The sequence below is a fragment of the Rhinopithecus roxellana genome, chromosome 15 (assembly GCF_007565055.1).
Source record: "Rhinopithecus roxellana isolate Shanxi Qingling chromosome 15, ASM756505v1, whole genome shotgun sequence".
NCBI classification, from domain to species: Eukaryota; Metazoa; Chordata; class Mammalia; order Primates; family Cercopithecidae; genus Rhinopithecus; species Rhinopithecus roxellana.
In genome coordinates, this window is record NC_044563.1 from 78,950,912 (window position 1) to 78,973,384 (window position 22,473).

Genomic DNA, 22,473 nt, shown 5'->3' on the forward strand with positions numbered 1-22,473 from the left:
AATTTACATTCTTACCAACAGTATATGAGGGTTCCTTTTCTCCACATCCTCACCAGCATTTGTTATTGCCTGTCTTTTGGGTAAAAGCCATTTTAACTGGAATGAGATAATATCTCATTGTAGTTTTGATTTGCATGTCTCTGATGATCAGTTATGTAGCCCACCTGTTCATATACCTGTTTGCCATTTGTATGTCTTCTTTTCAGCAATGTTTATAGTGATTCACATCTTCTGCCCAATATGCAAACTGGCTTTGTTCTGGGGGAACTCCTCACTGTGTTGCCCAGGCTGGTCTCAAACTCCTGGGCTCAATTAATCCTCCTGCCTCAGCCTCCCAAAGCACTGGGATTACAGGTGTGAGCCACCATGCCCAGCCAGTAGTGTTTTTTTTGTTTTTTTTTTTTTTTTTTGAGATGAAGTCTCACTCTATCACCCAGGCTGGAGTGCAGTGGCATGATTCCAGCTCACTGCAACCTCTGCCTCCTGGGTTCAAGTGATTCTCCTGCCTCAGCCCCCTGAGTAGCTGGGACTACAGGCGCGTGCCACCACACCCAGCTCATTTTTGTATTTTTAGTAGAGATGGGGTTTCACCATATTGGCCAGGCTGTTCTCAAACTCCTGACCTCGTGATCCACCCACCTCGGCCTCTCAAAGTGCTGGGATTACAGGCGTGAGCCACCGCACCCGGCCTCCAGCAGTTCTTTTTTCAGTATTATACATTTACAACTAACCAAGTCTACTCAAATAACACTACGTTTCATGGTAGTGCAAGTACCTTATGATAACAAAGTAGTCTTAACTTCCTCCTCCTGTCCCTTTTATCATTGCTGTCATTCAGTTCCCTTATCCATAAACTATAATCATTGAATACACAGTTGCTATTACAGATTGAGCACCCCAAATCTGATAGCCCAAAATCTGAAATGCTCCAAAATCCAAAACTCTTTGAATACAGACATAATGATCAAAGGAAATGCTCACTGAAGCATTTCAGATTTTGGATGATCAGATTTGGGACTTTGAACCAGTAAGTATATTGTAAATATTTCAAAATTAAAAAAAAAAAATCCAAAATCCAAAATACTTCTGGTATCAAACATTTTGGATAAATGCCCTGTTTTATTTTGAACAAACCATTATCTGTTAGATTAACTAAAGATAAGAAAAGTAGAAGCTTTTATTTTACCTTTACTTATTCCTTCTCTAAAGCTCTTCCCTTGTTTATGTAGTTCACAGTTTCTAACATATCATCTTTTCTCTGAAGAAGTTTTTTTTTTTTAATATTTCTTGCGTCTTCAGGTCTACAGATTCTCTCAATTTTTGTTGGCTTGTGAAAGTTCTCATTTCTCCATCACTTTTTTTTTTCTTTTTTCTTTTTCTTTCCTTTTCTTTTCTTTCTTTCTTTTTCTTTTCTTTTTTTTTTAAAGACAGAGTCTTGCTCTGTCACCCAGGCTGGAGTGCAGTGGTGCGATCTCGGCTCACTGCAATCTCCACTTCTCAGGTTGCCAGTGATCCTCCAGCCTCAGCCCCCCACGTAGCTGGGACCACAGGTGTGTGCCACCACTAAAGTTTGTATTTTTTTGTAGAGACAGGGTTTTACCATGTTGCCTAGGCTGGTCTCAAATTCCCGAGCTCAAAGCGAACTGCCTGCCTCAGCCTCCCAAAGTGCTGGAATTACAAGCATAAGCCACTGTGCTGGCCTCTCCATCACTTTTGAAGGATGGTTTTGCAGGATACAGATTCTGGGGATTATGGGTTGGTGGGATCTTTTTCTCTGTCAATGCTTTAAATATCTCACAAGGCTCTCTTCTTCCTTGCATGGTTTCTAAGAAGTCTGATGTCATTTTTATCCCTGGTCCTCTGTAGGTGAGGTTTTTTTTACTCCTCCAGCCTCTTTCAAGACTTTTTATCTTTGAATTTCTGCAATTTGAATATAATATGCCTAGGTGTTGATTTTTTCTTCTTTTTGGGGGCATCTGTCTTAGTATTTTCTGAGCTTCCTGGGTCTGTGGTTTGGTGTCTGACATAAATTTGGGGAAATTCTCCATCATTATTGTTTCAAATATCTCTTTGGTTCCCTCTTCCTCTGTATTCCCATTAATGCATATGTGATGCCTTTTGTCATTGTCCCACAGTTTTGGATATTCTCTTCTGTCTGTTTCAGTCTTGTCTCTTTTTGCTTTTGAGTTTTCAAAGTTTCTACTGACATATCCTGAAGTTCATGGATTCTTTCTTTAGCTGCGTCCAGTCTACTAAAGAGCTGATCAGGCCGGGCGCGGGGGCTCAAGCCTGTAATCCCAGCACTTTGGGAGGCCGAGACGGGCGGATCACGAGGTCAGGAGATCGAGACCATCCTGGCTAACACAGTGAAACCCCGTCTCTACTAAAAAAAAAAAAAATACAAAAAAAGTAGCTGGGCGAGGTGGCGGGCGCCTGTAGTCCCAGGTACTTGGGAGGCTGAGGCAGGAGAATGGCGTAAACTCAGGAGGCGGAGCTTGCAGTGAGCTGAGATCCGGCCACTGCACTCCAGCCTGGGCGACAGAGCGAGACTCCGTCTCAACAACAACAACAACAACAACAACAACAAGAGCTGATCAAAGGCATTTCGTTGGTGTTTTTTTTCTCATTGTACTTCCTCTTTGTTTCTTCTTAGAATTTTCATCACTCTACTTAAATTACTTATCTGCTCTTGCATGTTGTTTACTTTTTCCATGAGCACCCTTGGCATGTTAATCATAGTTGTTTCAAATTTCCAGCCTGGAAATTCCAACATCCCCACTATAGTTGAGTCTGGTTCTGATACTTGCTCTATCTCTTCAAATGGTATTTTCTGCCTTTTAGTATGACTTCTAGTTTTTTCTTGAAACCAAACCAGTATTGGGTAAAAGAAACCCAGTGTGGAGGTGTCTACTCTGGTAAGTTGTGACTCTCTGTATCTGCCTGTCTGTCTCCAGTTTTGGAGGCAGCTCTGTGACCTTAATTCTCTGACAGATCTAAGAAGAGTTGTTGGTGTTGTTTATTCAGCTTTTTACTTGTTGTTAAGATGGAGTGACAATTGCCACACTCCTTACACCCTAGGCCAGAAACAAGAAACCCCATTTAGTTCTTTTTTTTTTTTTTTTTTTTTTGAGACTGAGTCTTAGTTTGTCGCCCAGGCTGAAATGCAATGGCACAATCTCGGCTCACTGCAACCTCTGCCTCCTGGATTCAAGCGATTCTCCTGCCTCAGCCTCCCCAGTAGCTGGGATTACAGGCATGCCCCACCATGCCCGGTTAATTTTTGTATTTTTAGTACAGACAGGGTTTCACCACGTTAGCCAGGCTGGTCTCAAACTCCTGACTTCAGGTGATCCTCCCACCTTGGCCTCCCAAAGTGCTGAGATTATAGGCATGAGCCACCATGCCTGGCTGGTTCTCTTTGTATTTTCTTTTTATTTTATTTTCTAGAGACAGAGTTTTCCTCTGTCACCCATGCAGGAGTGCAGTGGCTCAATGACAGCTCGTTGCAACCTTGAACTTCTGGGCTCAAACAATCCTTCCACCTCATCCTCCCAAATAGCTGGGACTACAGGCATGTGCCATAATGCCTGGCTAATTTTAAAAATCACAGCTCGGGCCGGGCGCGGTGGCTCAAGCCTGTAATCTCAGCACTTTGGGAGGCCGAGATGGGTGGATCACGAGTTCAGGAGATCGAGACCATCCTGGCTAACACGGTGAAACCCCGTCTCTACTAAAAAATACAAAAAACTAGCCGGGCGAGGTGGCGGGCACCTGTAGTCCCAGCTACTCGGGAGGCTGAGGCAGGAGAATGGCGGGAACCCGGGAGGCGGAGCTTGCAGTGAGCTGAGATCCGGCCACTGCACTACGGCCTGGGCGTCAGAGCCAGACTCCGTCTCAAAAAAAAAAAAAAAAAAAAAAAAAATCACAGCTCACTATGTTGCCCAGGCTGGCCCTGAAATCCTGTCCTCAAGTGATCCTCTTGCCTTGGCCTCTCAAAGCACTGGGATTGCAGGTGTGAGCCAGCACACCCAGCCCTTTCTTAATTTTTATTTTTTTATTATTATCATTTTTGAGACAGGGTCTTGCTCTGTTGCCCAGGCAGGAATGCAGTGGCACAATCATGGCTCACTGCAGCCTCCACCTCCTAGGCTTAAGCAATCTCACCTCAGCGTCCTGAGTAGCTAGGACTACAGGTGTGCACCACCACACCTGGCTAATTTTTTTATTTTTGTAGAGATGGGGTCTCACTATGTTGCCTTGGTTGGTTTTGAACTCCTGGGCTCAAGTGATTCTCCCGCCTCAGCCTAACAAATGTTGGGACCACAGGGTGAGCCACTACACCCCCTGGCCCTTTTTAATACTTTCCATCTGTTTATTGATACTCTTTCTTTAGTATATAGTGGTCACTTGTTTTTTGTTTGTTTGTTTGTTTGTTTTTTTGAGATAGCGTATCGCTCTGTTGCCCAGGCCGGAGTGCAGTGTTGTAATCTCAGGTCACTGCAACCTCCACCTCCTGGGTTCAAGCGATTCTCCTGCCTTAGCCTCCCAAGTAGCTATGATTACAGGCGCCCACCACCACACCTGCCTAATTTCTGTATTTTTAGTAGAAGACAGGGTTTCACCATGTTGGCCAGGCTGGTCTGGAACTCCTGACCTCAGGCGATCCACCCACTACAGCCTCCCAAAGTGCTGGGATTACAGGTGTGAGCCACCGTGCCCAGCCTAATGGTCACTCCTAAGACAATTTCTTTTGCCTGCTTGTGTGTGTGTGTCTGTGTGTGTGTCATACTTTCCTGTGTTTGTGTGTGTGTGTCTGTGTGTGTATCATACTTTCCTGTGTGTGTGTGTGTGTCATACTTTCCTGTGTTTGTGTGTGTGTGTCATACTTTCCTGTGTGTGTGTGTGTCTGTGTGTGTGTCATACTTTCCTGTGTTTGTGTGTGTGTGTGTGTGTGTCATACTTTCCTGTGTCTGTGTGTCATACTTTCCTGTTTGTGTGTGTGTGTGTGTGTGTGTCATACTTTCCTGTGTTTGCGTGTGTGTGTCTGTGTGTGTGTCATACTTTCCTGTGTGTGTGTGTGTGTCATACTTTCCTGTGTGTGTGTGTGTCTGTGGTGTGTCATACTTTCCTGTGTGTGTGTGTGTGTGTGTGTGTGTCATACTTTCCTGTGTTTGTATGTGTGTGTGTCTGTGTGTGTGTCATACTTTCCTGTGTGTGTGTGTGTCATACTTTCCTGTGTCTGTGTGTGTGTCATACTTTCCTGTTTGTGTGTGTGTGTGTCTGTGTGTGTGTCATACTTTCCTGTGTCTGTGTGTGTGTGTCATACTTTCCTGTGTGTGTGTGTGTGTCATACTTTCCTGTGTCTGTGTGTGTGTCATACTTTCCTGTTTGTGTGTGTGTGTGTCTGTGTGTGTGTCATACTTTCCTGTGTCTGTGTGTGTGTCATACTTTCCTGTGTGTGTGTGTGTCATACTTTCCTGTGTCTGTGTGTGTGTCATACTTTCCTGTTTGTGTGTGTGTGTCTGTGTGTGTGTCATACTTTCCTGTGTCTGTGTGTGTGTCATACTTTCCTGTGTGTGTGTGTGTGTGTCATACTTTCCTGTGTCTGTGTGTGTGTCATACTTTCCTGTTTGTGTGTGTGTGTCTGTGTGTGTGTCATACTTTCCTGTGTGTGTGTGTGTGTCATACTTTCCTGTGTTTGTGTGTGTGTCATACTTTCCTGTGTTTGTGTGTGTGTCATACTTTCCTGTTTGTGTGTGTCTGTGTGTGTGTGTCATACTTTCCTGTGTTTGTGTGTGTTTGTGTGTGTGTCATACTTTCCTGTGTCTGTGTGTGTCATACTTTCCTGTGTCTGTGTGTGTGTCATACTTTCCTGTGTTTGTGTGTGTGTCATACTTTCCTGTGTTTGTGTGTGTGTCATACTTTCCTATGTTTGTGTGTGTGTCATACTTTCCTGTTTGTGTATGTCTGTGTGTGTGTGTCATACTTTCCTGTGTTTGTGTGTGTGTCATACTTTCCTGTTTGTGTGTGTCTGTGTGTGTGTGTCATACTTTCCTGTGTTTGTGTGTGTGTCATACTTTCCTGTGTTTGTGTGTGTGTCATACTTTCCTGTGTCTGTGTGTGTGTGTCATACTTTCCTGTGTCTGTGTGTGTGTGTGTCATACTTTCCTGTGTCTGTGTGTGTGTGTGTCATACTCTCCTGTGTCTGTGTGTGTGTGTGTCATACTTTCCTGTGTTTGTGTGTGTGTCATACTTTCCTGTGTTTGTGTGTGTGTCATACTTTCCTGTTTGTGTGTGTGTGTCTGTGTGTGTGTCATACTTTCCTGTTTGTGTGTGTGTGTCTGTGTGTGTGTGTCATACTTTCCTGTGTTGTGTGTGTGTGTCTGTGTGTGTGTGTCATACTTTCCTGTGTTTGTGTGTGTGTGTGTGTGTGCGTGTCATACTTTCCTGTTTGTGTGTGTGTTGTAACTTTTTGTAGGAAAACAAACATTTTAGATAACACATTGTGGCAATGCTGGGTACTGGCTGCCTCACTCCACTCTACCCAGAGCGTGCTATTATTGCTCATTTGTGTATTTGGGGAGCGACTGGCTGAATTATGTTCCCAGTCTATTTCCCACCCTCTCTGTCAAGCCCACGAGGTTGCTTCTCAGAGAGATACAGCTTTCGGGATGACTACAGCCACTCTGGGGTGACAGTGGTCTTGGCAGGGCTCCCTTCCTCTCTTTCCCTGAGCACGTCCAGCAGTTAAAAGCCACTAATTGCCAGCTGATTTTACAATTGTTTTAACGATGCCCTGGGGGATAAATAGATCTAGAGACAATCCATTCAAATTCAGACTCTTTTGAAGGAATAATATCAGGGGCAGAAATAAATTATATGTATTTATTTGGACCCCACCTCCCCTGCTCTCCTTCCCAGCATTGAGCCCTTGGTTGCATGGGCCCAGGCTGGGGGTTTTCAGTATTTGTAAGCATTTCAACAGAACAATAAAGCCTTTGGAATACAGAAGTGAGTGGAAGGCCGGAGGTGTGGGACTTGGCGCTGGGGCACTTGGGGTAGGAGGGATAGGTCTTCCCCCTGGAGCAGGATTTCCACCCTATTCAAGGTTCCAGGAGGGAGCTAGGCCCCAACTCATGACCTCCAGGTCATGAGCCTGCCCCCCACTTCACTCTGATCAGAGGACAGGCTGGGAGGTAGGAGGGCATGAAGAGGCAGGGGAAGACAGGAACTGGTGCAGAGATTTAAAGGGACAGGAGCTGGTGCAGAGGTTTAATGGGATAGGAGCTGGGGCCAGGTGAGGAGGGGAGGGCTGTCACCACGGCAGGAGGCTGAGCAGGAGGCTGGGCAGAAGGGTGGCCACCAGGCAGTGGGGCTCCAGGAAAGCCAGCTGGGCCCCTGAGGTCAGTCGGTCACCATAGGGGTCCAGCAGCATCAGGACCACGCCATTCGTCCAGCCAAAGCCCTCCTGGGTGAGGCAGGGCAGTGGGGCCCGGTTTCTGGGGAAGCCCCAGACCCTTGGTGGCACTGGCCACACAGGGGCACTGGCCCTGCCTAACCCTAACGGTACAGGAAGCACCAGTAACCTTGTCCCCTGGGCCCACATGCAGGAGAGCACACTGAGGCCTGGGGTGGGGGGTCGTGGGCAGCAGAGCCCAGGAGTTCCCTGTAGGGCGATGGCCCGCCCACCCCTGGCCTGCTCATCTGAACTTCATACTCCCCTCTGCCACCGGGCTGTCCACCATTGCTAATGTCATACTGGGAATAAGAGGGCGGGCCGTAGGTCAGGCACTGCCCCACCCCACCCCAACCCCAGTCACAGGGACAACAAACAATGGGATCCTTGTGGGGAGAAGTCGCTCTGCCTGCCCAGCAGCCCCTGCAGTGCCCAGGAGTGGCCACTGGGCGCCGCCACCATCCCAGCTGCGCTGGCCCTGGGCCCTGCCAAGCCTGACCCTCCCGCCTCACCACGGGGACGCCCTGGGGTGCGGGGAGGGCTCAGGCCAGCTCACCTTCTCATACATGGCTGACTTTTGCGAGCAGACATCAAAGTTGGTTCGGATTCAATTCTGGGGCATATTGGTAGATCAGGATCCGGCTGCCCTAGAAGGTTCCAGACATTCCCGTGACTGTGGGTGGGGCTGGACTGGGAGCCAGGACGCTGGGCCCGGCGGGAAGCCAGATGTCCCCTTCCTGGCCCTTCTCTTCTCGGCTCACAGCTGCCCCCCGGTGGCTCCGCGGGACCCGCAGACTGGGACAAGAGGCACAGCTGCAGGAAGCGGCCTTCCCTGCAGGTCCTGCTCAGGGTCGGGAGGGGGCGGTGCTGCCTGCAGTGGACCCGAACCACCTGCTGTGCCCTCACCTCCAGGTATTTCAGAGCTTTGTCCGCCACGCCAGGGTCAGAGAAACACCCGGCCCAGAGTGGAGTGAGGTTGGATGGGTAAAACTCCCAGTTCTTCTTGTTCTCAAGGTCGTAGTCGAACCAGGCACCGGTCTCCTCATCCCACAGGACTGCGTTCAGGGCGGCCAAGCGCTGCGCCTGCAGGATTCTGTACTTCGTGGCCTGGGAGTCCTTCCCTGGGGCAGTGCTGCCTTTGGGCCCTACCGGAGGGAGCCCTCTAGAAAGAACTTCTGAGGTCAGAAGGGCAGCATCTACTTCTAACGCCTCGCCTCCTCCAGGAGGGCTCCCCAGCCTCCCCAGGAAACCCCAGTCTGTCCTGTCTCCTCTGGGCTGCCTGCACTACCTCTGGCACCATCGGGTAGATGTTCACTGCCTGCTGGACTCTCTCTTTCTCTGAGCTCCTGAGCCAGGCCTCCGTCTCAGGAGGAATCAGTGCTACTGCTTGCTCGACCTCCTCCTGAGCCACTTTGCTCATCCACATCCTCTCACCTGGGGAAAGGGTTTGGGGTTTTATCCCATCCCTAGTCCTACCACTGGACCCCAAGCCCAGACCCTCTTGCTTGGAGCCCCGCTCTCCCTGGACCTGTTCCCACTCTGCGCCAATCACACAGGCCTTCTTCCCAATCCCTGAACAGTGCCTCAGGGCCTCTGCACGGTCCTTTCCGTGCCTGGACTGTCCTCTCCCAGGTCAGCTCAGCGATGGTTCCTGCCACAATTCTGCTCACACATCACCTCCTCAGAAACACCTTTCCTCCCCGTCCTCTCTAACACACCCTCCGCTCACCCGCAGCAGCGGGTCCTGACTTCGCTCTACTTCAAACTGCTTCTGTCACTGTTTTACTTCTATTATTATTGTTCTTGCAGGAGCTGGTAAAGTGGCTGATGTGGCCACAGCTCCATAAATCCATGAGGAGTGAAGGGTGGACATTGCCTGAGTCCAGGAGGCAGGACAGGGTCACTCCTCTCTGTCCCTGGTGATGGAAACTCAGGGTCAGGAAAGAGCCTTGACCTGCCCTGGGTCACAGAGGGAGCGTTAGGGTCTGGGCTTGAGCCTGGGTGCTGTGGTCAGGCCCTTAGGCCGCCTCTCACACCCAGGCTAGGAAGCTAGAGCAGAAAGTTTGCTAGAACTATCCTGAGAAGAGGTCTGCACAGTTCAAGGGGCAGCTTAGAAGGGGAGACGGAGGGAGATGGGCTCTGGCCAGAAGGCTCTTAGACCTCAGGCCAGGCTCAGGCAGCCGCATCTAGTATCAGGCCTGCAGGTCCAGTGCCTATTATGGGGCCTTTTATGCCTGGATGAGGGGCCTCAAGTTCATTTAGGCCAAGCCCCTCATTCTACGGAGAACCACACAATGGTTGCAGGGGATATATGCCTCACGTTGGTGGGTTGATCGTGGGGCAGGTCTGAACTCGTCTCTGTTTGCATTCCGGCTCTCCTGACATTCCAGACCCATCTCTGAGTCATCCCTGGACAGGAGAGATCCCACAGGGTAAATAGGACATGAGCCTGCAGTGAGGGGAGACAGAGGAGGAGAGAACTCCCTGAAACAAGAGGAGAGGAGGAGCCGGCGGGGAGGACACAGGTAGGGCAGCAGGCAGACCACCAAGGGGCAGGCTTGCTGCTTTGCAGCCTGGCCACCAGCCTGTGTGCCTCATTGCCGCCCCCTCCTCCCAGGGCAGGGCCTACATCTCAACCAAAGCCTGGAGCAAGACAAGGAAGGCTCCATTTCCCTCCTCCTACTCCTCTACTCAAACCACAGCCATCTGTGCATCAATAACTTTTTTTTTTTTAACCCTCAGCTGCCTGATGTCCATGGTTGGGGTTTGGGCTGAGTCGCTGAGGGCCGCCTGCACACACCAGGGAGGGCTCCTGAGCGCCCACTCTCAGGCTTTGCACGTTTCCAAAATTCTGCACATGGCAGCAATGTTTGCAGAAAGGGTGTGGAGGGTGCCTGTGGGCCACCAGCCTGCTGCAGCTGCCCGTGGTTGCTTCTGTCTGCCAGGGCTGCACAACCTCTGGTTTTCACCTCAACCGCTGTGGCTTCCTCTCTCCCCGTGGGAACAGGGCATGGGGTGAGGGGGCCACCATGCCGAGACAACTAGGCATCTCCCTGCCAGGCCAGGAGTTCCACTGCTACAGCCCAATACCAGCAAATTCAGATGCACCCAAGTGACCCCAACTCAAGTTATGTTCCCTTTCTCCCCCAGGCTCTGCAGTCCCTGGGATCTGCAGTGTTAGTTCATCTCCAGGAGAGACTAGGTCCCAGGAGACCCACTGAAGGCCTGGCTGTACCATCATAGGCGGTGTGCCCTTGGGCAAGAACCTCTACCATTCCTCGTTGCCTGTATATAAATGGAAGGCTTTGCTCTAGATCAGTGTTGCAAACTCAAATTCCAGCAACCGGAACATGCAAAATATGTTGGGGATAAGAAAGCCGACAGTGCAAGGGGGAAGTGAGTGTTGGGGACCTAGTCTTGGGGTGACGGGAACTGGGCTGAACCGGAAGGGTATTCCTGTGTAAGGAAGGCCATTGCTGCAGAGGGCAGCTGCTGTGGGACTGGGGGATCCTGATTTGTTGAAGGAAGGTGGAAATTTATATTTCAACTCACATGCTTCTGTTTTTTTTTTTTTTTTTTTTTTGAGACGGAGTCTCGCTCTGTCACCCAGGCTGGAGTGCAGTGGCCGGACCTCAGCTCACTGCAAGCTCCGCCTCCTGGGTTTACGCCATTCTCCTGCCTCAGCCTCCGAAGTAGCTGGGACTACAGGCGCCCGCCACCTCGCCCGGCTAGTTTTTTGTATTTTTAGTAGAGACGGGGTTTCGCCATGTTAGCCAGGATGGTCTCGATCTCCTGACCTCGTGATCCACCCGTCTCGGCCTCCCAAAGTGCTGGGATTACAGGCTTGAGCCACCGCGCCTGGCCGCTTCTGTTTTTAAAATGTTTCAACATCTCTAATTCTGACTGTAAATCTAAGAGTGATTCCTATGTGTGTGTAGTTAGGAGGAGTCTGACCTCCACCAGAGGGGCTTTGCGGGCTGGGACTTCGTCCTCCTGCAGAGCACAGGACCCTACCCCTGAATGAAACCTCAACCTGGAATGTTGACACAATCATTTGGTGCCCCTTTCAGTTGCTGTACTATGTACACATTGATATCTGGAATATGTAGAGATCTCTTACAAGTCTAAAAGGAAGATAGGGCCGGGCGCAGAGGCTCACGCCTGCAATCCCAGCACTTTGGGAGGCCGAGGCAGGCGGATCACCTGAGGTCAGCAATTTAAGATCAGCCTGACCAATACGGTGAAGCCCTAGCCCATAAGGACACAGCTCTGGGCTGCCCTCAGGGTTGTGTGCACCTGAGTCCCCACCAACATCTCACCACTTAGCTTGTCTGCCCAGCCTTTCTTAACATATTTACAAGCAGATACATCATTGGTGGGAAAAACAGAAGACTAAAATATGGGTTCAGCTTTGATTTCAAGGAGAAGATGCAAGCCGTGTGAAGGGCTGGGAAGGGCACCACAGGAGACACAGCTCAGCCTCTTCTTAGTCCTCAGCAACTCAGCTCTGACCCCAAGTTTCACTCCATGCAGCAAGGGCTCTGAACCCTCCTGGGCCCACCATCCTTAGAAAGCAGCTTGGGGGAGGGATGTCTCATTGTCCCCACTGCAAATTATTTCTTTGAGGAAAAGCTACTAGTTTCCTTCTCAATGTCTGTTCTCAGGGTATTGGTGTGACCAGCTTTGTTTAAGTTGATTTTCCAGGCTCCCCTACAGTGCAGGGTGGCCAGGGACCCAGTTCTGGCAAATGAGACATAAGTGGATGTCACTGCAAGAGGATCCGAGGCAGGCTCCTAACAGGGGAGAGACTCAACCAACCGACTCCGTGTTGAGTCCTTTGCCCTCCCTCTTCCCGCCTTGATGCAGATGAAAGGCTGGCACTGCAGCAACCACCTTGCATCCACAAGGCAGTAAACCTCGGCTGACAGCCACCTGCTTCAGACAGCAGCTCAGGAAGGCAGAAAGAGGCTGGGTTCTCGATGGCAACTTTGAGTCACAACAGCCGTAGACTTGTGTGACATGAAAAAAAACCCTCTTAGTTGTTGAAGGCACTGGTTTTCAGATTTCTGTCACAGCTGAAGGGAAACTCAAGCAGATCCTTCCTCTGAGCATCTGCTCTCTTCTCCAGGGGCCTTCCAGTCACACCCGTTCCTTCATTCCCATTACATTTCCGTCCAGGTTCTAATGTCCTTACAAGGTATATTGTAGCACGCCTCTGCCTGACCTAACTTCAACCTCCCTCTGGATGTGAGAGGTAGACCTCACTGTAGGAAGAGGGTGAAGGAAGGGTGTCAGTTAATGCATAAGGAACCAAGGACTAATATCCATATATATGGACCCAAACATCAGGTGACACTGAGCATGTGCACCCACAGCTTCTCACACCTGCCTTGTCTTGTAGACACCAGCTCTGGATCCCCAGACCTCTAACCTGAGCTCTGGGGCAAACGCTTCCCGACATCCTCAGCAGTGGGCAGTGAGGCCGGGATGGTGTGGAACTGCACACTTCCAGCTTCTGGGATGTTGGCAAGGCCCTGTAACCACTCAATTTCCAGGTGTCTGCTTCACAGTGATCTGTTAAACTGCCATATGTGTTGTATGCACCTTCCTGGGTTGTGCTATAGCTGATAATAAAATCATTTGAGAATTTTTTTTGTTGTTTTTTGAAACGGAGTCTTCCCCTGTTGCCCAGGCTGGAGTGCAGTGGCATGATCTCGGCTCACTGCAACCTCCGCCTCCCTGGTTCAAGTGATTCTCCTGCCTCAGCCTCCCAAGTAGCTGGGACTATAGGCATGTGCCATGACACCCAGCTAATTTCTGTATTTTTAGTAAAGACGGGGTTTCACCATGTTGGGCTGGCTGGTCTTGAACTCCTGACCACAGGTGATTCACCCACTTCGGCCTCCCAAAGTGCTGGGATTACGGGTGTGAGCCACCACGCCCCGACATTTTTGAGAATTTTTAAAAAGAGTCTATCAGAGCTGGGCTCGGTGGCTCATACCTTTAATCCCAGCACTTTGGGAGGCCCAGGTGGGTGGATCGTCTGAGGTCAGTAGTTTCAGACCAGCTTGGCCAACATGGTGAAACTCCGTCTCTACTAAAAATACGAAAATTAGCCGGGTATGGTGGTGGGTGCCTGTAGTCTCAGCTACTGGGGAGGTTGAGGCAACAGAGCGAGGCTCTGTCTTTAAAAAAAAGGTCCACCACCCTGCTTGGTTTGGCCCCATTTGGACAGGAGGGGAAAGGGCCCTGGAAGGCTGTAGGTTGGCCTTAGGGTCAGGCCAGCAGTGAAGCATCTGGCATGTGAGGTGGCCTCCCAGGCAGAGCTGGCAGGGCAAGGCAGGGCGGGCCAGGCCGGGAGGGGTCTGACTGATCCTCAGAGCACTAATAGGAAGCTGCACACCCATTCACTCTCTTAGAATAGCTGTGCACCTGCAGAAAACCAGTTTCTGTTGTGGTGAGTGGTAGTTAAATAAATAAATAAGCAGGCAAGGAACAAGCTTTTCCTTACTGTGACAGTCATTTGCTGCTGTGAAACTACTATGGTCTAACACCTCCCACTCACTTTCCTCAATCATTGCTGCCTGGAACGGCAAGAACTTGGGGCCAAAAGAGCACCTGCCCTAGCACAGAGCTCGGGCCTGCCCACCCCACCGCCCCACCCCCTGGGACCACCTGCCTTTGACCTCTGAAACCACATTTAGCTTGCATGCAGGCAAGTCATATGATTTCTCTGAGCCTCAGTTTCTTCCTTGGCAAAGTGGGGATAATAACAGCTCTCTTTAAAAGCCGTTGTAAGAGTTGGAAATGATAAGCCAGGTGGGCCTCATACCTGTAATCCCAGCAGTTTAGGGAGGCCTAGGCGAGTGGATCACCTGACCTCAGGAGTTTCAAGATGAGCCTGACCAGCATGGTGAAACCCCATCTCTACTAAAAATACAAAATTAGCCGGGCATGGTGGTGCATGCCTGCAATCCCAGCTATTTGGGAGGCTGAGGCAGGAGAATTGCTTGGACCTGGGAGGCAGAGGTTGTAGTGAGCCGAGATTGTGCCATTGCACTCCAGCCTGGGGAATAAGAGGGAAACTCCATCTCAAAAAAAAAAAAAAAAAGTTGGAAATGATGTATTTTAGTCGCGCAGAAACAGCCATGCACCTGTTTCGCTTATGGGTAGAAACACTGCAGTTGATTCCATTTCAGCAGCTGAGGGGCCCAGAGGACCGTACCCTCCGCCCCACTGTGTAGGTCTTAGTCATGTTGCTGGCAAATACTCCAGAAGGCTCAGAGGAGGCGTGTTGAGAGTATTGTCAGCCAATCACCACAAAGCTGCTTGCTCCTTCAGGACCCTTCTCACTCTGAGCCTCACATAACACAAGTCTGTGGCTGGAGGGAGGGTGGCAGGGGCCCACCTGGGCTTTACTTCCACGCTTGCAGCCTCGGGGTAACCCTGGTGGTCAAATAAGCAAAGATCAGCCTCAAAGCAGCAAATAGGACTGCGTCCTCTGGGGCCTTACCATGGTCCACATGCAGTCCAGGCTTGGCTTCACCATTTGCATGAGAGCTCAGAGGACACCCATGGCCACAGAGGCTCAGCGCAGCCAGGGGAATGGAGACCTTATCAGTAACATGGAGGTGAGATCATAGCAAACACTGTCATCTCAGGTTCAAGGGGGAAGAGGTCACCTGCTGGGGAAGAAGGAGGCCCTGGCAGGTGACGCTGAGCTGGAACCCCGACCACTTTCCTCACAGCCTTGGAAGTGAATTCCAGACACCCAGACCTCTGCAAACAACTTCCAGCAAGTGCGGCAAGGCCAGCAGTGCACCTACTGTTGACTCAAAAAGACGCTTCCAGGTTTCCCCAGAAAAGGCAGCCTTCGCTGCTGCAGCCCCTGTGGATGATGGCTTGTTTAATAGCTCAGATTCCCCAGGCAGTTTCTCTACCCTCCGCTGCTGGGATTCTTGCAATGATGATGTGGTGGGTCGGCCTGGAGAGGGTGGGTCAGGAAGGATCTTCTGACTTGGAGACTGCCAGGGGAGACAACACCACATACGAGGCCCTGCTCCAGACTTGGCAAGGATGATGCCAAATACGCCGAGGAGGCTGCAGGGACCCAGGGAACAGAGGAGCTTTTTCCCAGGATAAAGAGGGGGTCAGCCGGCCAGGTATGGTGGCTCACGCCTGTAATCCCAGCACTTTGGGAGGCTGAGGTGGGCAAATCATTTGAGGTCGGGAGTTCGAGACCAGCCTGCCCAACATGGATAAACCCCCATCTCTACTAAAAATACAAAAAATTAGCTGGGCATGGTGGCGGGTGCCTGTAATCCCAGCTACTCAGGAGGCTGAGGCAGGAGAATCACTTGAACCCAGGAGGTGGAGGTTGCAGTGACCCCATATGGTGCCACTGCACTCCAGCCTGGGCAACAAGAGTGAAACTCCGTCTCAAAAAGAAAAAAAAAAGAAAGAAAAGAAAAAAGAGCCGGGCACGGTGGCTCACACCTGTAATCCCAGAACTTTGGGAGGCCAAGGTGGGCAGATCACCTGAGGTTGGGAGTTCAAGACCAGCCTGACCAACATGGAGAAACCCTGTTTCTACTGAAAATACAAAATTAGCTGGGCATGGTGGCGCATGCCTGTAATCCCAGCTACTCAGGAGGCCGAGGCAGGAGAATTCCTTGAACCCAGGAGGGGGAGCTTGCGGTGAGCAGAGGTTGCGCCATTGCACTCCAGCCTGGGGAACAAGAGGGAAACTCCACCTCAAAAAAAAAAGAAAAAGAAAAGAAAAAGAAAAAAGAAAAGTTTAGAATATAATGGTAAGAAATGTAAGGGTGTTAGATTCTGTTTTTAGAACGGAAGCAAAACAGATCCACCAAAAGCATCCTGTGTTTTGTGTTCCCTTTCCTACCTGGGTTCCTCGCCCACCCAGGCATGACTGTTCTCCTGTCATGTACGGTGTATCAGTCCCCTGCATGCTTTTATACCTCTGCTGTTCATGCATGGGTCTGCTAGGGTTGCTTGGCATGATTTTTGTTGAGGTAAAATATACATGGCATAAAATTTTCTATCTTAACCACTTTTAAGTGTATATTTCAGGGACATTAAGAATGTTCACTTGGCCGGCCTGGTGGCTCACGCCTGTAATCCCAGCCCTTTGGGAGGCCAAAGCGGCAGAAATTAATTCTGAAAAAGTCTCAACATGTGTCTCTTTCTTTTATCTTTTTTTTTTAAGACAGAGTCTTGGCCGGGCGCGGTGGATCAAGCCTGTAATCCCAGCACTTTGGGAGGCCGAGACAGGCGGATCACAAGGTCAGGAGATCAAGACCATCCTGGCTAACACGGTGAAACCCCGTCTCTACTAAAAAAATACAAAAAACCTAGCCGGGCGAGGTGGCGGGCGCCTGTAGTCCCAGCTACTCGGGAGGCTGAGGCAGGAGAATGGCCTAAACCTGGGAGGAGGAGCTTAAAGTGAGCTGAAATCCGGCCACTGCACTCCAGCCTGGGCGACAGAGTGAGACTCCGTCTCAAAAAAAAAAAAAAAAAAAGACAGAGTCTTGCTCTGTCGCCCAGGCTGGAGTGCAGTGGCACGATCTCAGCTCACTGCAAGCTCCGCCTCCCGGGTTCGCGCCATTCTCCTGCCTCAGCCTCCCGAGCAGCTGGGACTACAGGCGTCCACCACCATGACCGGCTAATTTTTTGTATTTTTAGCAGAGATGGGGTTTCACCATGTTCGCCAGGATGATCTCGATCTCCTGACCTCGTGATCCATCCGCCTTGGCCTCCCAAAGTGCTGGGATTACAGGCGTGAGCTACCGTGCCCAGCACCTCTCTTTTTTGTTTTTTCTGAGCCAGAATCTTGCTCTGTCACCCAGGCTGGAATGCAGTGGCGCCATCTCAGCTCACTGCAAGCTCCGCCTCCTGGGTTCTTACCATTCTCCTGCCTCAGCCTCCCGAGTAGCTGGGACTACAGGCTCCCGCCACCACGCCTGGCTAATTTTTTGTATTTTTAGTAGAGACAGGATTTCACCGTGTTAGCCAGGATGGTCTTGATCTCCTGACTTCGTGATCTGCCTGCCTCAGCCTCCCAGAGTGCTAGGATTACAGGCATGAGCCACCGCACCCGGCCAAGGCTGGGAAGTCTTAAGGGCTAGACCCCACATCTGATGATGTCTTATTGTGGGTGGGGACTCTCTACAGAGTCCCAAGGCAGCAAGGGCATCATCACATGGAGAAGAGTTTATGAGAGATGGCCAAACTGGCTTCTTTTTTTTTTGAGACAAGGTCTCCCTCCCTCTGTCGCCCAGGCTAGACTGCAGTGGCACAACCACAGCTCACCACAGCCTCGACCTCCCAGGCTCAATTGATCCTCCCACCTCAGCCTCTTGGGTAGCTGGACCAGAGGTGTGTGCCACCATGCCCAGCTAATTTCTTTTTATTATTTGTAGAAACAGGGTTTCCCTGTGTTGCCCAGATTGGTCTCAAACTCATGGGCACAAGTGATCCTCATTCCTCAGCCTCCCACAGTGCTGGGATTACAGGTGTGAGCCACCACACCCAGCCAAACTGGCTTCTTATAAGAGAATCACTCTGAGGCCGGGCGCGGTGGCTCAAGCCTGTAATCCCAGCACTTTGGGAGGCCGAGACGGGCAGATCACGAGGTCAGGAGATCAAGACCATCCTGGCTAACATGGTGAAACCCCGTCTCTACTAAAAATACAAAAAACTAGCCGGGTGAGGTGGCGGGCGCCTGTAGTCCCAGCTACTCGGGAGGCTGAGGCAGGAGAATGGCGTGAACCCGGGAGGCAGAGCTTGCAGTGAGCTGAGATCCGGCCACTGCACTCCAGCCTGGGCGACAGAGTGAGACTCCATCTCAAAAAAAAAAAAAAAAAGAGAATCACTCTGATGATAACTAACTCATTCCCATGATAACCCATTAATCCATGAACTGATTGATCCATTCATGAGAGAAGAGCCCTCATGACCCAATGACCCAATCCCCTCTTAAAGGACCCCCACCTTTTTATTTTATTTTGTTTTTTTGAGACGGAGTCTCACTCTGTCACCAGGTTGGAGTACAGTGGCACGATCTCGACTCACTGCAATCCCCACCTCCTGAGTTCAAGTGATTCTCCTGCCTCAGCCTCCCGAATAGCTAGGACTACAGTTGCCCACCACTACCCCCAGCTAATTTTTGTATTTTTAGTAGAGACGTGGTTTCACTGTGTTGGCCAGGTTGGTCTCGATCTCTTGACCTCGTGATCCACCCACCTCAGCCTCCCAAAGCGCTGGGATTACAGGTGTGAACCCACTGTGCCCAGGCAGGCCTCACATCTTAATACTGACACAGTGGGGATGAAATTTCAACATAAATTGCAGAGGGGACAACATTCAAACCATGGTACCTAGTCATAGTGTTTTATTCTTTTCTTACGCTTTTAATTCCTGACATGCATCTAGACATTTTAATCGTATCTATTTTATAATACCTTTGTAGTCCTTATATAATATCTGTGTTTTGGCATTTGTTTCAGGTTTTTTTCTAAGTATGTGTCAAGATCCCATTTTCTAAGTCAAAAATGGGATTGTGCTACACATTATTTCATAACCTGCTTTTTTTTTTTTCCTCCACATAATAAGGAACTTAAAACAACACACATCTTTTTCTGAGGGCAGAAATTTGGGCCCAGCTCACCTAGGTTCTCTGCTTCAGAGCTTTACCAGGCTGCTGTCCAGGTGTCGGCTGGGGCTGTGGTCTCATCTGAGGCTCAACTGGTCTCATTTAAGGCTTAACATTGGCCCGCAAGCTCCCCCAAACTGTTGGCAGAATTCTTCCCCTTATGGTTGTAGGACTGGAACTGTGGTTCCTGTTTTCTTGTTGGCGATCAGCCAGGGATAGTCCTTAGCAACTAGAGACTACAGTAGTTCCTTGCCAAGTGACCCTGTCACCACATAGAAGCTTCCTTCTTCAAAGCCAGCAATAGACGGAGAGTCTCTGAGAGACCCTCTGGGAGGGTCCAGGTACTCTTTCAAAGACTTCCACCTGATTTAGTCAGGCCCACCCATGAAAATGCCCCCTTGACTTCAAAATCAACTGACTTAGGACCTTAATTAAGTCTGCAAAACTCCCTCACCTTTTTCACAGTCTATTAGCTGGAAGGAAGTTGCAGATCCTACTGGCACTCCAGGGGAGGAGGTTACACAGGGTATGAACACCAGTGAGTGAGACCACAGGGCCCACCCCCAGGTCTGTTCATACCATGTTTATCTTTCCATGTCATTATCTTTTCTTTTCTCTCTTTTTTTTTCAGATGGAGTCTCGCTCTGCTGGCCAGGCTGGAGTGCCGTGGCCTGACCTTGGCTGACTGCAACCTCTGCCTCCCAGGTTCAAGTGATTTTCCTACCTCAGCCTCCTGAGTAGCTGGGACTACAGGCATGTGCCACCACATCTGGCTAATTTTTGTTTTGTTTTTTTTTTGTGAGACGGAGTCTCGCTCTGTCGCCCAGGCTGGAGTGCAGTGGCCGGATCTCAGCTCACTGCAAGCTCTGCCTCCCGGGTTCACGCCATTCTCCTGCCTCAGCCTCCCGAGCAGCTGGGACTACAGGCGCCCGCCATCTCGCCTGGCTAGTTTTTTGTATTTTTTAGTAGAGACGGGGTTTCACCATGTTAGCCAGGATGGTCTCGATCTCCTGACCTCGTGATCCGCCCGTCTCGGCCTCCCAAAGTGCTGGGATACAGGCTTGAGCCACCGCGCCCGGCCTAATTTTTGTATTTTTAATAGAGATGGAGTTTCGCCAAGTTGGCCAGGCTGGTCTGGAACTCCTGACCTCAGGTGATCCGCCCACCTAGGCCTCCCAAAGTGCTGGGATTACAGGCACAAGCCACTGTGTGCAGCCATCATTATGTTTTCTACCACCTTCTAATGTTAATGGCCTCACAACATTCTACTATGTGGATGTGCCAACATTTATTTAATTAATCATTTATCACTAAACACTGAATAAACATAAATATTTCAGTTTATTCCTTTTTTTCTTACAAACAGTACTGGGGAGAATGAACGCCTGAGTACTCATGTCTTTATGCACTGTAGTATTATTTCCTTACAACAGACTCCTAGACATGGAACGGCAGGGTCAAAGGATTCACAAAATGTTAGACTTCTGACGCAAATCAGATGGCACCTTTTTTTTGACTAATTAAGAGTCTTTACCCCTGGCATGAGGAGCTGAGGACAACTCCCACTCCACAATGTGAAGCCACAGGGTTTCGAGGTAGTGGTTAATGGTGGTTGTGATTTTTTTTGTTTTTGTTTTTGAGACGGAGTCTCCGTCACCCAGGCTGGGAGTGCAGTGGCACAATCTTGGCTCACCACAACCTCTGCCTCCCAGGTTCAAGTGATTCTCCTGCCTCAGCTTCCTGAGTAGCTGGGACAGGCACCCGCCACCACGCCTGGCTAATTTTTGTATTTTTAGTAGAGACGAGGTTTCACCATGTTGGCCAGATTGGTCTCGAACTCCTGACCTCAGGTGATCCACCCACCTTGGCCTCCCAAAGTGCTGGGATTACAGGCGTGAGCCACCGTGCCCAGCCAGTTGTGATGTTCTAATTTGGATTTGGAAGTCAAATAATCGCCAAATGCCCTGTGGTTGCTGTGGTTGCATGCCCTTCCCCGGTGGAAGCTGGGGAAGTGTTTCCTGTCTATCGTCCCAGCCATTCATGTGTCCTCATTACAGGGGAAGCCCAGAGAGTGAGAGCTCTCATTGTGGCCAAGCCTGCAGCCTTGCCACTGTCACGGAGCACGGCACATGTCTCCTCCCAGCCGTTATTTTGCTTGTATCAATCCAGAATGCATGTAAATTCTGATGGGGTAAGCTGGCAGACAAAAAGGTCGCTGATGTGTCCCAAACAGAATCTCATTGTGTCCTGGAGAGGAGGCAAAATAATCACTTGCCAGAGGGCGGAGCTTGGTTTTGTGGGGCCTGAAGCTTAAATAGTTTGCTGGGGCCTCTTTAAGAAAAAGAATCAGGCCGGGCGCGGTGGCTCAAGCCTGTAATCCCAGCACTTTGGGAGGCCGAGACGGGCGGATCACGAGGTCAGGAGATCGAGACCATCCTGGCTAACATGGTGAAACCCCGTCTCTACTAAAAAAAAAAAATACAAAAAACTAGCCGGGCGAGGTGGCGGGCACCTGTAGTCCCAGCTACTCGGGAGGCTGAGGCAGGAGAATGGCGTAAACCCGGGAGGCGGAGCTTGCAGTGAGCTGAGATCCGGCCACTGCACTCCAGCCTGGGCGACAGAGCGAGACTCTGTCTCAAACAAAAACAAACAAACAAAAAAAAAAAACAAAAAAAAAAAAACAAAAAAAAAGAATCAAATTATGAATACAAAAGTAGGATGAGAGTGTTTGAAGGGCCTCGGGTAAGTGCAGTGCCTGGGACTACAGCTTCATTAGCTTCACGGTCAGTCTGCGCCTGCTTGTCAGTGGACTGGGTTTGTCCTGCTTCGAGTCTGGTTTTGTTTGTTTCCAAACTTACTAAATTAGATGTATTTCTTTCTTTTGCAGTGTATAACCTTTAAGATTGGGCAAGTGTATCAAGCTGGTAATCCCCGCACTTCCGGGCGACAGAGCGAGACTCCGCCTCAAAAAAAAAAAAAAAAAAAAAAAAAAAAAAAAAAAAAAAGAATTGGGCAGGCCTTCAGTAACATAGCTTGTCTCTCTCTCTCTTTTTTTTTTTTGCCAAAATTACTCCAACCCCTCCCTACTTCAAAACACAAACTTACATTATAGGCACACAAAGGATGCCGACTCCCTCCAGCAGCCTCCTTTGCCTCCTTTGCAGTACAGAGCCTGGGGCCCTAAACGGGGTAACAGGGAAGTGGGGAGTTGGAAGGAATCTTCCAGCAGTTGAGTCTGCCCCAGGCACCATGTTAGGTGATTACATTGTGTTCCTTAGCCCTTTTGCGTTTTGTCAGTGTGACGAGCAGACACTCCCAGGCTCTCCTCAAAACAGCTCTGATTTTA